Below are 16,030 nucleotides of genomic sequence, written 5' to 3' on the forward strand. Positions count from 1 at the left end.
AATTTTACTTTTATTTGATTTTAAACAATATTTCTCGAGTGTTGGATTGTTTGCACATGTTGTTTGCATATCTTAGCCTGCGTGGCACACTTTCCTCATTCCTGAAGAAGGGCTCGTGCCCGAAACATCGATTCTCCTGCTCCTTGGATGCCGCCTGACCTGCTGTGCTTTTCCAGCAACACATTTTCAGCTCTGTTTGCACATGTTATTAATACAGTTAAGAATCTCTAGTATGACTCAACAAAAAGATTTTAAAATGTTACCAGGAATGGGTTATGTGTGGATACTGATCTAATATTTAATGATCTATGAATTTAAGCCTACTGTAGATGATTTGCTATTGTTCCATACCATTTAACTAACATAAATAATTTAAATTAAAATAGTAAATACGAGGCATACATATTCATTCCAAATGGGATTTATAGTGGCATATTCCTTTCTGAATCAATAGAGCATATTAATTCACCAAAGGTTCACCAAAAATCCTTAAACAGCACCTTCCAAACCCATGACCAATTCCACTTAGAAGGACAAGGACAGCAGGTACTTGGGAACACCACCGCCTGAAAATTCCCCTCCAAGCCACACACCATCCTGACTTGAAAACATACCACCATTACTTCACAGTCATTGCGTCAAAATCCTGGAATTGCCTCCCTTGTGGCATTGTGGGTCAACCCACAGCAAGTGGATTGCAGCGATTCAAGAAGGCAGCTCACCACCACCTTCTCAAGGGCAAATAGGGATGGGCTGTCAATGCTGGCCCAGCCAGCGATGCCCAAGAATAAAAATAAATTTACAGAATTCTCTGAAAATGCCTCCGTTGATGCATCCTCCAAAATTCTACTCTCAAACCACTCCTGGACTTCTCTCACTTCATTTGTTTGCAAATCAGACAACAGTTCATTGATGCTTCATGTTGCTTCCACAGTATGACATTTCCTTTTCACTGCTAGACTTCTGACTTTCGTACATTATATGCTTTAACTTCTATATAACTAGACCCATGCAGTTTGCACTTTTCCCCGATGGCCATACTCCTAACCTACGTGAATCAATTTATTTCCATGTTTGCTCTTTCTTTTAACTTTTCATGTCTCTTTAACCCTCCTTTACTGCCTTCTATAGGTACGCCTTCTTTCAATACTTCCTGTTAGGTCTTCTGTCCTTGCCAATCTTTATCCAATCCTACTCTACTCCTCAGCATTCCTGCTCTTTTGTCACAATTCCAGACTTGATTTCCTTTGAGATAAACCTGTAGCTTCTCACTGTGTTTTCTTGCCATCCTTCAATGAGTTAATTGAGGCACTTGGCACTGGCTCATTCTGACCAGCAATCCCAATTGTCCATCCCACTTTTCTATTGATTTTCCAACACAATGGGCTGACAGGAGAATAACGTTACCAATATTTTTCTTGTCCAACTGTTGATCCCATTGACTCTGCTTGTAGATCAGCTTTAACCATTCAATTCATTGTCCCTCCAAGATGCCAATTCACTTCACAACAAGACCCTTGCCATCCATTGACTAGTTACATCGAGTGTACAGCCTTCACAGCAATCTGGCTGAACAGTGACGACACCTGAACGAAACCTGCCTTACGCAACCTGTCCCATCAAGACCATTAAGATGCTGGTCTGGTGTTCATCACAATATCAAAGCTTGACTTGATGAACTACTCTTCTACTACTTTCTCTTCTTTGAACATCTCACATTGTTCCAGATCATTACTATGCTTTCAATGTCATTATTCTGTTTCATGCTCTCAAGGACATTAACATTTTATCACCAATGATCTTTATTGTTTTCCTTTTTCAGTCTCAGCACTGAGTGCCTTTTCATCTTCAGTGATTTCACCTTAAATTTCAATTCATCATCCTCTCTTCAGAATTCATTGCTCTCTTGTCTCCCCTAAATCTCTTCCTCCAAACAAACGCCAACTGAAATTCATGGCCACTCTCCTTTCCTTACCATTTCATATAATCTCACTATTCCTATTGATTTAATCACAGATAAGATTATCCCCACCAACAATACCCTTCCCTGCCCCAAGTCTACATTCTCCTTCTGTATCTCTCTGAAAAAAGCTATTCTTCAATTCATTTGCAACTGCACTTTCAAAATTCCAACCAGCTAGTCTTAGATCTGTGACCTAACATTTCTACAGCTCCTCATTTACCCAGCCGACAAGTTCTGTTGTACCCGACCAAAACGTTATCATCTCTTTCTTTAAGACCTTCCTAAAAACCTTTGACCAGGCCGTGTCTCCTTGTGTATTTCATGTATCATGCCCTATTAAGAGCATCAGGATGGCTTGTTACATTAAATGCACTATATAAATCCAAGGTGTTGTTGTTGCGATGCTGATGTAAAAATGCAAATTTTATTTGATTTTTGCCTCTCTAGTATTTTCCTTGCATAAACAGCATTTAGGCCTTTGCCCTGTTATTGTTTAAAGTGTTGGATTTACATGGCAAGTGTGCAATAAATTTGCTATCAAAAAGCAAGGCCAGCAATTAATAGCTGAAAGACTATTTCATCAATTGGTAATTATAAATGCCCAAGCAAAATATTATCAACATTAGAGATCTGACAGGGAAATAGAAAATGCTAGAAATACTCAACAGCGCTGGCGCTATCAAAGAGAAGACCATACAATTCCAATTTGGGGGTTAGGTCTAGCCAAGGGGGTTTGTCTGGTCCTATGGGGGGGTGAAGTGTTTTTTCCCAGGTATCAGAACCTGGGACAGCTGTCAGCTTTCCAAGGGTGGGGGGCAGTTGGGTGAGTGGCTGAGGGTTTGTGGGAAGGGAGTGGGGTGGGGGAAGATGGGGATTATTTGGGGTTAGGGGGGAGTCTGTCAGGAACTGGAGGTATCAGGGATCCTGGGGGGGCTGCAGTTGAGGTTGTGTGAGGTAAGTACATGGGCAGTTTAATAGTTGTTTAGTCATCCAACTTTTCTTATGTAACTATTTTACTAAATGTCATTGAAACCAGCCAGATTAGCCGATGTTTATGGGAACTGAGGGTTCCAGGTGTGAAGGATTTGCCCATGTGTGCCCATGCACAATTCCCAAGTAGAATAATGACTGCCCGGCCTTTGGGTCATCACGTGTGGTATACATTCACGTGGTATTCTCTAAATTAAACATCACTTTGAATATCTTATGTTAAAAAAGCATATTCTGAGGCGTAACTATTTTGGCAAATTAACTGACAGGCAAAGCAGGAGGTTCTGCTTCACAGTCTCTACATTTGCATTGTTCCCCAGCTGTGGGTATTTTCTGGATCATTCTGTGGAGCCTATCACCTGCAATATCCTGCAAAACAAGCTAAAAAGAGTACAGTTAATAGTTAGCAAATATCCTGTGATTTCGTCTGTTCCTCTAATTTGCAGACTTGCTGCCAAACCAACCTCCAAACCAGTCTCTGCAGAAGAGGGAAGGTTATTTCCAATGCTGTGCAATCAGTACATATGCAAGAGTTCCAAGGTGCCGTGGTTGTTGATCCTGGAACATTCCATGAGATTAGCTGTGGGACCAATGTCGACTGATTGTCCCTGGCCAAGCCACTACTAAGTTAGATTGGTTTGCTTTGTCTTTCAAGTGAGAAATGGGTAGTAATTTATATCCCAAACTGTTTTCTGGTAGATTCTCTTATTTGATGGCATGAAGATAAAATGGAAATATTAATCGAGTTCTAAAATTTACTTTTTTCTAGATTACCCTTCAAAGAGAAACCCACCCAGACCCATTTCTCTCTGACTAATGCACCTAAGACTATGGGGAACTTAGCATGGCCATTTCACCTAACCTGCACATCTTTAGATTGTGGGAGAAAACCCATGCAGAGAGAACATGCAAGCTCCACACAGCCAGCTGCCCAAGGCTGAGAATTGAACTTGGGTCCCTACTACCATGAGGCAGCAGGACTAACCACTGTACCACCGTGCCACTTTGGGGTTACAGCTTGAAACAGCAGGCTTATGGAAAATATCAGCTGTACATTCATGAGACCTGGTTTAGCACAAGAGTTGAAAATAACTAAATAATCATAATGAGCATTAGAACATGATGAAGAGTGTAGGAGGGCACGCCAGGAGCAGCTCCAGACGTACTTAAAGTAAGGTATCGATCTGCTGAAGCTACAACACAGAGCCACTTTCATGCCAAATAGCAAGTGGTAGACAGAGCTAAGTGATTCCCCAAAAATAAATTAGTTCTGATGACTTCAGTCCTGCTACAACTAATCGTGAATTGTGGTGGACAATTAACTAACTCACTGGAGGTGAAAATGTTTTAAATGTCCCCATTCTCAATGACAAGAGGCCCAAGACACCAATGCAAAAGAGAAGGCTGAAGCATTAACACCCATCTTCACCCAAAAGTGCTGAGTGATGATCCATCTCGGCCTCCTGCAGAGGCCCCTAGAATCACAGTTGCTAGGCTTCAGTCAGTTCAATTCGCTCCATGTAATGTCAAAAATTGGCTGGAGACACTGGATGCAGCAAAGGCTATGGGTACTAACAATATTCTGGCAATAGTACTGAAGACCTGTGCCCCAGAACTTGCCAAACACTAGCCAGGCTGTTCCAGTGCAGCCACATCAGTGGAATCTACCCAACAATGTAGTTTGCCCTGTACACAAAAAAAACAGGACAAATCCAAATCAGCTGCTACTGCTCCATCAGGCTACCCTTGGTCACCAGTAAAATGATGGAAAGTAACATCAACAGGCCTATCAAGGTAACACTTGCTTAACAATAACCTGATCACTGATGCTTAATTGGCTTCTAACAGTGCCATTCATCTCCTAACCTCATAACAGACTTGGTTCAAACATTGAACAAAGAGGTGAATTCCAGAGAGAAGGGAAGTGCGACTGCCCTAACATCAGGCCACATTCAACTGCATGTGACATCAAGGAGCCCTAGTAAAACTAGAATCAATGGGTATCAGGGGAAAACTCTCCAATGACTGTCCCTCCTTACCCAGGATCAGCCAGGTGAACCTTCTCTCCTGATGAAGCGTCCTGCCTGAAACCTCGACTCGCTTGCTCCTCAGATGCTGCCTGACCTGCTGTTTCTTTTCCAGCACCAAACTTCATCGACTCTGCCTCTCCAGCATCTGCAGGTCCTCACTATCTTCTACCTTCTCTCAACTGCTTCCAATGCCATGACATTTTTCAGGCCCAAATGTATTCCAACTTTGGTATGAAATAGTTTTGGCCACACCTCCCTCCTTTTATACTCTAGTCCTGTTGGCTCTTTCTGTCATTCTTACCACTTGCTTTCCCATCTATTTTTCTGTCATCCAAAAACTTGGCTATAGTACTTTCACTGGAGGAGAAAGTGAGGACTGCAGATGCTGGAGATCAGAGCTGAAAATGTGTTGCTGGAAAAGCGCAGCAGGTCAGGCAGCATCCAAGGAACAGGAGAATTGACGTTTTGGGCATGAGCCCTTCTTCAGGAATGAGGAAAGTGTGTCCAGCAGGCTAAGATAAAAGATAGGGAGGAGGGACTTGGGTGAGGGGCGTTGGAAGGAGGTTAAGGTGAGGGTGATAGGCCGGAGTGGAGGTGGGGGCGGACAGGTCAAGAAGAAGGTTAGGAAGGTGGTGCTGAGTTTGAGGGTTGGGACTGAGACAAGGTGGGGGGAGGGGAAATGAGGAAACTGGAGAAATCTGAGTTCATCCCTTGTGGTTGGAGGGTTCCTAGGAGGAAGATGAGGCACTCTTCCTCCAGCTGTCATGTTGCTATGGTCTGACCTGCATGTCTTTGGTGGAGTGGGGGGGGGAGTTGAAGTGTTGAGGTGTGGTTGGGTTCGTTGGTCCGGGTGTCCCAGAGGTGTTCTCTGAAACGTTCCACAAGAAGGCGGCCTGTCTCCCCAATATAGAGGAGGCCACATCGGGTGCAGCGGATGCAGTAAATGATGTGTGTGGGGGTGCAGGTGAATTTGTGGTGGATATGGAAGGATCCCTTGGGGCCTTGGAGGGAAGTAAGGGGGGAGGTGTGGGGCACAAGTTTTGCATTTCTTGCGGTTGCAGGGGAAGGTGCCGGGAGTGGAGGTTGGGTTGGTGGGGGGTGTAGACCTGACGAGGGAGTCACAGAGCGAGTGGACTTTTCGGAACGCTGATAGGGGAGGTGAGGGAAATATATCCCTGGTGGTGTGGTCCATTTGGTGGTGGCGGAAATGACGATGGATAATACAATGTATATGGAGGTTGGTGGGGTGGTAGGTGAGGATCAGTGGGGTTCTGTCCTGGTGACGATTGAAAGGGTGGGGCTCAAGGGCGGAGGAGCAGGAAGTAGAGGAGATGCTGTGGAGAGCATCGTCAATCACGTCCAGGGGGAAATTGCGGTCTTTGAAGAAGGAGGCCATCTGGGTTGTACGGTATTGGAACTGGTCCTCCTGGGAGCAGATGCGGCGGAGACGAAGGAATTGGGAATATGGGATGGCACTTTTACAGGGGGCAGGGTGGGAGGAGGTGTAGTCTAGGTAGCTGTGGGAGTCGGTCGGTTTATAATAAATGTCTGTGTTGATTCGGTCGCCCGAGATAGAAATGGAGAGGTCTAGGAAGGGGAGGGATGAGTCTGAGACAGTCCAGGTAAATTTGAGGTTGGGGTGGAAGGTTTTGGTAAAGTGGATGAACTGTTCATCCTCCTCGTGGGAGCATGAGGCAGCGCCGATACCGTCATCGACGTAGCGGAGGAAAAGGTGGGGGTTGGTGACAGTGTAGCTGCGGAAGATGGACTGTTCCACATATCCGACGAAGAGGCAGGCATAACTGGGGCCCATGCGGGTGCCCATGGCTACTCCTTTGGTTTGGAGGAAGTGGGAGGTTTGGAAAGAGAAGTTGTTCAGGGTGAGGACCAGTTCAGTCAGTTGAAGGAGGGTGTCAGTGGAAGGGTACTGGTTGGTACGGCGGGAAAGGAAGAAGTGGAGGGCTTTGAGTCCTTCGTGATGGGGGATGGAGGTGTACAGGGACTGGAGGTCCATGGTGAAGATAAGGCGTTGGGGCCAGGGAAGTAAAAATCATGGAGGAGGTGGAGGGTGTAGGTGGGGAGTTCTTGGACTAAGGGGGATAGGACCGTGTCGAGGCATGCAGAGATGAGTTCGGTGGGGCAGGAGCAGGCTGAGACAATGGGTCGGCCGGGGCAGTCAGGTTTGTGGATTTTGGGCAGGAGGTAGAAACGGGCGTTGCGAGGTTGTGGGACTATGAGGTTGGAGACGGTGGATGGGAGATCCCCTGAGGTGATGAGGTTATGGATGGTCTGGGAGATGATGGTTTGGTGGTGGGAGGTGGGGTCATGGTCAAGGGGGCAGTAGGAGGAGGTGTCTGCAAGCTGGCGTTTAGCCTCAGCGGTGTAAAGGTCGGTGCGCCAAACTACTACCGCGCCTCCCTTGTCTGCCGGTTTGATAGTGAGGTTGGGGTTGGAACGGAGGGAGTGGAGGGCTGCACGTTCCGAGGGTGAGAGGTTGGAGTGGGTGAGAGAGGTGGAGAGGTTGAGGCGGTTAATGTTGCGGCGGCAGTTGGCTATGAAGAGATCGAGGGCAGGTAAGAGGCCAGCACGGGGTGTCCAGGTGGATGGGGTGTGTTGGAGGTGGGAGAAGGGGTCGTCAGAGGGTGGGCGAGAATCCTGGTTGAAGATCAGAGGGTGGGCGAGAATCCTGGTTGAAGAAACTTCAACCAGTGTAGTACTTTCACTGCTCTCATTCACATTATTATATTCATTGTAAGTAACCGTGGCCCGATCACTGATCCCAGTGCCACACCACACAAGTTGCCATCCTTAAAAAGCCCTCTGATCCAAATTGTTTCTTCTCTTACTTGGCCAATCCTCTATCACTGCTAATATACCACCTCAAATGCCATGGGTTCTTATCTTATTAATGTGTGGCTCTTTATCAGATGCCTTAACAAAATCGAGACATATTGCATCCACAGCTGACCTCCAGTAAGTACAACCATCTTCTTTTATGGAAATGTTGAGTAGATTGGGCCTGTACTCATTGAAATTTAGAAGAATGAAAGGCAATCTTATTGAAACATACAAAATTCTTAAGGGACTCGTTGTGATATACAGGGGAACCTTAATTATCCGAACGAGATGGGCAGCCACTATTTTGTTTGGAGAATTGATTATTCAGTTAATCGATTTAATGCCTCTCCTCTGGAGCTCAGAGATTTCCGTTAAGTCCACTCCCCGTTTGGGAAATAAAGCAGCAGTACACCATACGCGAAATCGCCCCCGCTGAGTCCAACACCGCTCCCCCCCCCCGGCCCCCCGCCCGGTCCCAACCCCGTCCAAAATTGCCCCCCAACACCATCCTCCACCAGTCCCCAGCACTGCCCTACCCCAACCCAGTCCAACACCGCTCAACTGACCCCCCTCCAACACCACCCATCCTCCAAACCCGTCCAACGCCGCCCACCCCTCCCACCCCAACACCGCCCACTTTCTAACCCCGTCCAACACCGCCCACCCTCCAACCCCGTCCACCACCGCCCACCTTCCAACCCTGTCCAACACCGCCCACCCCTCCCACCCCAACACCGCCCACCCTCCAACCCCGTCCAACACCGCCCACCTGGCCCACCCCCAACACCGCCCATCCTCCAACCCCATTCAACACCGCCCGCCCCTCCCGCCCTCAACACCACCCATCCTCCAACCCCGTCCAACACCGCCCAACCGGCCCGCCCGTCCTCCAACCCCATCCAAAACTGCCCGCCCCTCCCGCCCCCAACACTGCCCACCCTCCAACCCCGTCCAACACTGCCCATCCCACCCACACCCGCCCCCGCCAGCCGCCCTCCCCCTCCCAGGGCAGCCAGCGTAGACACCAATGGTCAGACTGCTGTTGTGTTTGTGGGGTAAGTTTCCAAATAGCACACACACACTTTTAAATGTAACCTTTTGACAAGTTCCACATCTGCCCTGTACAGGACAATGTTGGAGAGATTATCCATGGAAGGGGATTTAGGGTACATGCTGTGTAGAACTCCAGGGAAAGTGCGGGGAGAGGGAGAGTGAACGGGAGGTCAGTCATTTGGAGATGGTGCCTGGGCTCGATGTCCCAGATTGTTCTCAGCAGCACTTCAGTGAGCCGAGATCATCTTTAATCATTGTAAACAAAGGGCGTGATCTGGGTTGTAGCAGCTCTTTGATTATAATGTTTCTATTGGGACCTTGAGATCACCTTCGGATAATCTGATATTCCAATCATTGATATTCGGATAATCAAGGTTCCTCTGTATACAGAAAGGTCGTCTTTATGAGAAAGTCTCGGACCAGAGGGCATAATCTCAGAGTAAGTGCTTACACATTTAAAACAGAGTAGTGAATCTGTGGAATTCTTTACCACAGTGAACTGGTGAGGCTGATTTGTTAATACATTCACTGCTGAGATAGACAATTTTTGAATCAGTATCGGAGTCAAGTGCTGTAGAGAAAAGGCAGGAATGTGGAGTTGAGGATTATCAGATCAGCCATGATTTCACCAAATGCTCTGCAGACTCAATGGACTAAATTGCCTCCTTCTGTTGCTAAGTCTTTTGGCCTCTTGGCTTTATTGTAATCTCAGCTCCGGGACATCTCAGGAGTTCCTCAGCATAGTGTCCCAGGTCTGACCATCTTCATTGCTTCATCATTTTAAGGGCAGATGTAGAAGCATTCATTGATGAATACACAATGTTCAGCATCACTCGTGACTTCTCAGACACTGAAGCAGGCTAGGTGCATTAGCCATGGGAAATAAAGGGTTATAGGGATGGGGGGGTTTGGAGGGTGGAAGCTGTGGGTCTGGGATGCTCTTCGAAGGATCAGTGTGGACTGAATGGATAAATGGCCTGCTTCCACACTGTAGGGATTCTATGATTCTATAAAAGAAAGGGAAATGTAAAACCTTCAGTCCATAAAGAACAAATATTACTCTTGGAACTGTACTGGTATGTCTGAGAATAAAGAAAACGCAACTAAAAGTTCAGACTTAGTAACACATTCCTAAATAGTCACTTCTGACTGTAGAAAGTTTTTTTTGGCATTTGTGTGCAGCCTTTAGATGTTACGGTGTTTGTCTGACTATGTTTAGCTGAAAAAAAATGTTCTTAGAAGAGGACAAGAGAATTATTATTCATTCGGGAGATGTGAACTTCATTGGCTGAATTGGTATTTATTGCCCAACCCAAGTTGCCCTTGAGAAGGTGGCCATGAGTTATCTTCATGAATCCCTGCAGTTCACTGGTGTCAGTAGACCAACTATGCTGCTGATAGCTGGTGATATATTTCCAAGTCAGGGTGGTGAGTAGCTTGGAGAGGAACTTACAGGTTGTGGTGTTTCCACGTATCTGATGTCCTTGTCCTTTAGATGATAGTGATCATGGCTTTGGAAGGTACTGTCATAGAATCAAAAAGCCATATAGCATGAAATAAGATCCTTTTGTCCAACTCGTCCATGCCAACCAGGTTTCCTAAACTGAACTAGTCCCATGTGCCCGCATTTGGCCCCTATCCATCTGAACCTCTCCTATCCATGTACCTGTCCAAGTGTCTTTAAATATTGTAATTGTACTCACCTCTACCACTTCCTCTGGCAGCTCGTTCCATACACGCACCACCTGGAGTGTGAAAAAGTTCCCCCTCAGATTCCTTTTAATTTTTTCTCCTCTCACCTTAAACCTATGTTCTCCAGTTTTGGACTCCCCTACCCTGGGGGAAAGGTCTTGGATATTCACTTTATCTACGCCCCTTGTGATTTTATAAACCTCTGTAAAGTTAACTCCCTCAGGCTCCAACACTTCAAGAAAAAAAGTCGCAGCCTATCCAGCCTCTCCTTACAACTCAAACCCTCCAGTTTTGTAACATCCTTGTAAATCTTCTTTGCATCCTTTCCAGTTTAATAGTATCCTTCCTACAGCAGGGCACCCAGAACTGTAGGCAGTACTCCAAATGCAGCCTTGCTGTGCCATAACATGACGTTCCAACTCTTAGGCTCAATGCTCTGACTGATGAAGGCAAGTGAGCCAAATACCTTCTTCAGTATCCTGTCTATCTGTGACACCACATTCAAGGAACAATGTAATTGCACCCTTAGTTCTCTCTGTTGACAACACTCCCCAGGGCCCTACCATTAACTGTGTATATCCCACCCTGGTTTGTCTTACCAAAATGTTACACATCGGATTTATCTAAATTAAACTCCATCTGCCATTGCTGGGCACACTGGTCCAGTTGATCAAGATCCTATTATACTCTTAGATAGCCTTCTTTAATGTCCACCATATCACCAAATTTGGTGACTTCCTAACCATGCCTCCTATATTCTCGTTCAAATAATTTACATAAATAACAAACAACAGTGGATCCAGCACCAATCCTTGTAGCATACTTCTGGTCATAGGCCTGTAGTCTGAACAACAACCCTCTACAGATCGTTCTGCTATAACGTGTGTTTCGTTAATGTGAATTCACTGTAACACGACTGGTAAATTGGGAACACTGTTTCTAAAGTGTGAACTTTTAAAGCGTGTATTGGTTATAATGTGATTCTGGCCCCATTAGCTTAAATGGCACTGCTATTGCATGACTTTCCTATAACATGGGTTTGTACAGAACAGAACTATCACATTTTGCCAGAACCAATCGTACCACCACCCTCCATCTCCTACCATCAAGCCAATTTGTATCCAATTGGCTTGCTCTCCCTTGATCCCAAGTGATCTAACCTTACTAACCAGTCTACCATGTGGAACTATGTAACAGGCTTTGCTAAAGTTCACATAGACAACATTTACCTCTCTGCCTTCATTTATATTCTTGGTCACCTCTTCAAAAGAATCAATCAATTTTGTGAGACACAATTTCCCAAACACAAAGCCATGCTAACTATCCCTAATCACTCCTTGCCTTTCCAAATGCATGTCGATCCAGTATCTCAGAATCTCCTCCAACAACGTACTCACCAATGACATCAGACTGATCGGTCTATAGTTCCCTGGCTTTTCCTTGCTGCCTTTATTAAATAATGACAAAACATTAGCCACCCTCCAGTCTTCCAGCACCAATATCTCAGCAAGGGGCTCATCAATCACTTCCCTAGCTTTCCACAATGTCCTGGGATACACTTGATCAAGTCCCAGGGATTTATCTACCTTTATGTATTTTAAGACCTCCAATATCTCCTCTTCTGTAATATGAACTCCTTTCAAGACATCAGTATTTGTTTCACCAAGTTCCCTAGCTTCCATGTCTTTCATCAGCGTAAATACTGATGTGAAATATTCATTTAGGATCTCACCCATTCCTGGTGGCTCCACACATAGATGGCCTTGTTGATCTTTAAGGGGTCCTATTCTCTCCCTAGTTACTCTTTTGCCCTTAATATACTTGTAGAATCTCTTTAGATTCTTCTTACCCTTAACTGCCAAAGCTATCTTATGTCCCCTTTTTGCCCTCCTAATCTCCCTCTTAAGTATGGTCCTACACCCCCTATACTACTCAAGGGACTCACTTGATACCAGCTGATCATTTCTGACATATGCCTCCTTTTTCTTGACCAGAGCCTCAATAATTCTAGTCACTCGGTGTTCCCTACTCCTGCCAATCTTGCCCTTTATACCAGCAGGAGCATAATTGCCCTGAACTCTCATTATTTTGTTTTTGAAAGCCTCCTACTTGCCAGATATCCCTTTACCTGTGATCAGCCTCCTCCAGTCAACTTTCCAATGTTCCTGGTAAAAACAATGACTGCAGATGCTGGAAACCAGATTCTGGATTAGTGGTGCTGGAAGAGCACAGCAGTTCAGGCAGCATCCAAGTAGCTTCGAAATCGACGTTTCAGGCAAAAGCCCTTCATCAGGAATAAGGGCTCTTGCCCGAAACATCGATTTCCAATGTTCCTGTCTAATACTATCAAAATTGGCCTTGCCCCGAGTAAGAACTTTAACTCGTGGACCAGGCCTATCCTCTTCCATAATTATTTCAAAACTAATAGAATTATGGTCACTGAATCCAAAGTGTTCCACCACAAATACCTCAGTCACTTGTTCAACTTTATTTCCCAAGTGGTGGTTGAGTTTTGTTCTTTCTCTAATAGGCCCATCTAAATATTCATTGAGGAAGTTTTCTTGAACACACTTAACAAATTCCTCCCCATCCAAGCCCTTAACACTACAGCAATCCCAGACTATGTTTGGAAAGTTAAATCCCCAACTATTACAACACTACTATTCTTACAGCAATCTCTCTACATATTTGCTCCTCAATTTCCTGCTGACTATTGGGGGCGGGGGGTGGGGGGGTGGTGGTGGAGGGGAGATACAGCATGATCCCATCAAAATGATCCGTCCATTCTTATTTCTCAGTTTCACCGATATAGAGGGACTGTACGATTCCCCAGAAATATCCTCATGAAGTGCTGCCATGATGTTTTCCCTAATTAAAAACATCTCCCCTTCCTCTCTTTCTTCCCTTTCTAAACTTTCTATAGCATCTATATCCCGGAACACCAAGGTCAGTGAGCTGCCAGTTCTGTACCTCCATCATCTATGTTTCTTGTCATAACTATGATATCCTAGTCGATGCCCTGAGTTCATCTGCCTTATCTATCAGCTCTCTTGCATTGAAATAAATGCGGTTTAATTCTTCAATCTCCCCTCATTCTCTGCCAAACTGTAGCCTGCACTGTCTATTTAACTTGCTTTCTTTAACTTCTATACCAGCCTCAACATTCTCTCATGTCTCACTACTGCTTAGGGTCGCAGGTGAATTTTTGTAGTGCATCTTGTAGCTGATACCCACTGCTGCTACAGTGTGTTGGTGGTGGAGGAAGTGGATGTTTGCAGATAGAAGATTCAGTGATGGTATTGCGATTGAATATCAAGGGACAATGTTTAGATTCCTATTTTTTGGAGACGATCATTGCCTGACACATGTGTAGCGCAAATGTTACTTGCCACTTGTCAGCCCAAGGCTAGATATCATTCAGCTGTTGCTGTATTTGGATGTGGTAATATTAGCTTGTATGTGTTTACTACATACAGAACAAAATGTCCCAAAAGCAGGATGTCAAATGTCTAATGAGTCTTGAAATTGCAAAACCATGTAATTGAGAACAGGAATTCAGTGCTGTAAATGAGATTTGTACATTTTATATAGTTGAGTGGGGCTCAAGACCAGAGGGACTTGTTCCCTAACAAATGCTCAAATAAAAATCTTTGCATTGTTGAACCCCATATACTCAAGAATACTGTTTTCATAAAACAGAAAAGTAGCTGTAGAAGCTGGCTGTATTGAAATTTCCAAGGGTGATTCCTGCGATGGTGAACATGTACCTACTGGATTGTTGCACAAGCCTGTCTGCTTCAACAATCCTTTTACAGAAGCTACTCTACTGACCTTACTCTACCTGACTATCCAGCATCAACCTAGGCAAAGAACAAGGGCATACAGTGCACCTTTGACCCTGCAAAGCTCTCCTCACAAATATCCGAGGAGTTGTGCTAAAATTGGAAGGGTCGCCCCATAGACTAGTCAAGCAACAATCTGACATAGTTATACTCAATGATTCATACATTTCAGCTAATATCCCAGACATCATTGACACCATCCCTTTGGTACATCCTGTCCCAGTGGCAAGAGGGACTCACCCAGAGGTGGCGGCATGGTCATGCGCTTTTGGGATTCCTTAGCAGCATCCTCAACATTGACTCAGGTCTTCATGATGTCCCCTTGTACAGGGTCAAATATGGAGAAAGTGAGGACTGCAGATGATGGAGATCAGAGTTGAAGAGTGTGGTGCTGGAAAAGCACAGCCGATCAGGCAGTATCCAAGGGGCAGGAAAGTAGACATTTTGAGCACAAGCTCTTCATCAGGACATTTTTGACTCAGGTCAAAAATGGGCCTGTTTATTACAATATCCTTCCTTTCCTTAGCTAATTCATTAGTACTCCTCGATATTTGACACAACTTAGAAGCCACACTGAGCTTTAGTAGAAGATTTCAATGCCCATCACTGAGAACGGCTCAGTAGCCACATTGCTGACTCAGTTGGCAAAAGTCAGTAGGATATATCTGTCTGAGTGGATCAGAAACAGGAGATGAGAAAATTGACAAAGAGGGAAAAGCCAACTTGACCCTGTCCTCACCAATTTACCTGTTGCCGATGCATCTATCCAAGTCAGTATTGTTCGGAGTGACCACAATCGAATCTTTGTAGAGAACAAGTTTAACCTTTGCACTGAAGATAATGTGGCTCTTTCACTGTGCTAAAAGGAATAGATTCAGAACAGATTCAGCAACTATGGGTCACTGTGGGTCATCATCAGCTGCAGAACTGCATTCAACCATAATCTGCATCTTCATAGTTCAGCATTTCCCTCACTCTGACATTACCATCACTCTGGGGATCTGGCCTGATTCATAGAATCCCTATAGTATGGAAACATACCATTTAGCCCAACAAGTCCACACTGACCATCCAAAGAGTATCCCACCCAGACCTATTCCCTTACCCTATTACTCTACATTTCCCCTGACCAATGCATGTAACCTACAAATCCCTGAACACTATGGGCAAGTTAGCTTGGCAACTTCACCTAATCTGTACATTTTTGGACTGTGGGAGGAAACCAGAGCACCTGGAGGAAACCCATGTAGACATGAGGAGAATGTGCAAACTCCACACAAACCATCACCTGAGGTTAGTATCAAACCCGGATCCCTGGTGCTGTGAGGCAGCAGTGCTAACCACTGAGCCACCGTGCTGCCCATTGAAGAGTTCAGGGCAGCAAGGCAGGGGCAGTAGATGCTGAAACGTTTCCCAGTGCTATTCAAAAAAAGACAGAATCAGACTAGCCCAGTCAACTACCACCACATCAACTTACACTTTGTCCTCAGCAAACTGACGGATGGGGTCATTGACAGAGTCATTAATCAGCATTTAGTCAGCAATAACATTATCACTCCACGATGGTCACCCAGCTTCTGACCCCTTTACATCCTTGATCCAAATATGAACAAAAGAGCTGA

This window comes from Chiloscyllium punctatum, chromosome 2 (assembly GCF_047496795.1).
Source record: "Chiloscyllium punctatum isolate Juve2018m chromosome 2, sChiPun1.3, whole genome shotgun sequence".
NCBI lineage: Eukaryota > Metazoa > Chordata > Chondrichthyes > Orectolobiformes > Hemiscylliidae > Chiloscyllium > Chiloscyllium punctatum.